Consider the following 1,869-nt stretch of genomic DNA (forward strand, 5'->3'; position numbering starts at 1 on the left):
TGCAAATTACTGACCTCTGTCATCATTTTAAGTGGGGGAACTTGCACAATCGGTGGCTGACTAAATACTTTTTTGCCCCACTGTAGATCAGAATTTGTCATTTAAGACTCACATTCAAAGGCTTGTGTCGAAGTTAAATCTAAAATTAGGTTACTTTTTTAGAAACCAATCCTGTTTCTCCCTCCAAGTGAGAAAACATTTGATTCGTGCAACCTTTTTACCTTTATTGGATTATGGTGACCTGCTTTTTATGAATGCACCTGCCCACTACCTAAAGAGGCTGGATACTGTGTACCATTGTGCTTTACGTTTTATTACTGGCTATGGAAATCATGTACATCATTGTTCTTTGTATGCTGCTGCTAAATGTCCATCTTTGCATATTCGCAGACTCTCCCATTGGTTGATCTTTATCTATAAATCTCTCCTTGGGCTGGTTCCATCTTATTTATGTGTGTATATGTGTAAAAACCACAACCAATACAGCCGTCGTTCGCACAATATCAGACAATTGATTGTCCCAAAAATCAGAAAAGAATTGGGGGAAAAGGCTTTTAAATATGCTGCCCCTGCTCTTTTACTCAGTGTGATTGTTTTTAATGTACTCTTAATTTGATCTGTTATTGTATATTTTACACATGTTGGTATGGGATATTGTATTTGTTTTAAATGTTATATACCTATGTGGTATGTGACTTTTGTTGCCATGATGCCAGGTCCCTCTTGGAAATGAGATTTTACCTGGATAAATAAAGGACTAATAAAGAGGTGGGGTGGGTTGTAACATATTTTAGAAGTGTTAGAACATCCCCTTACATAAAACTAAGAATAATTTATTAATTTGAATCATTTTACAGCATGCCTAGGCAGTGGTTAAGTGACACAATGCACACAATGCATTCTGGGATGACATGTAGCAGGGGAGGTGCAGCAGATTGACCCGGAAGTTATACAGAGTTCATTCCCACCACAATGAAGGGATTTCCGGAAGTGGGGTCAGATGTTACCTTGGTTACATAAAGGCAACATATTAAGAGGTTAACCCACAGGCTAATGCCATCATCTCATGTTTTTATTTCACCTTTCAACTGTGATTAGTCAGATTTTTCTCTAGAGGAAACATTTAATCACACATTGTTTAAAGTTGAAGTCACACATACAGAAAGCAGCACGTCATTGTTTTTGAAAGTTTTAGATGGATAAAAGGATGTTTTCTTGTCATGCTGAAGACGCTATAGTGGCACATACTGGCACATGTTTGGAGTAAACTTTTTGGTAACACAGAAACACCTTCAGTTAGAGGCACATGAGGCTGGTTTTTGCCTTCAGAGCATAGCAAAAACCTTCCACAGGAAGTGAAATTAAGTGGGCAGTAAGGAAGAGTAAGTAAGTGTACAGCAATTGGTAACTATAGGATAGTAGTTTGATTGGCAACATCATTATATTACAAAAATCACCAACAGTAAACATTTCCTGTTATTGTAAATGTGAATAAACCCAGCCCAAATGTATCCATCCTTCACAAAGTGCTGCAGTTTTTTTTACAGCGACTTGCCATAAACATCGTGTGAAGGTACATATTATATTCATAATTCTCTATTATATAAAAAATGTAAATGTCCTTAAGTCCCCGCAAAAATTTGAATCATCTTCATCTGATATCTCCGAAGTATGATAAGGACACGCATGCAGGACTTGCAGTAAGTTGCAGTAACAGCGGAGGGAGATATTTTATTTCAAGCCTACATGAAAATAATCACAGGAAAGTGTTTAAACAGACATTATGAACTTATTTACATATATAAATGTATATTATTATCTGCCCTGCTTAATCATTTCTGGTGATTAAGGACACTGGAATGTACATCA

The sequence above is a fragment of the Pundamilia nyererei genome, unplaced genomic scaffold (assembly GCF_000239375.1).
Source record: "Pundamilia nyererei isolate P.nyererei 1_Seehausen unplaced genomic scaffold, PunNye1.0 scaffold00034, whole genome shotgun sequence".
Classification (NCBI taxonomy): Eukaryota; Metazoa; Chordata; class Actinopteri; order Cichliformes; family Cichlidae; genus Pundamilia; species Pundamilia nyererei.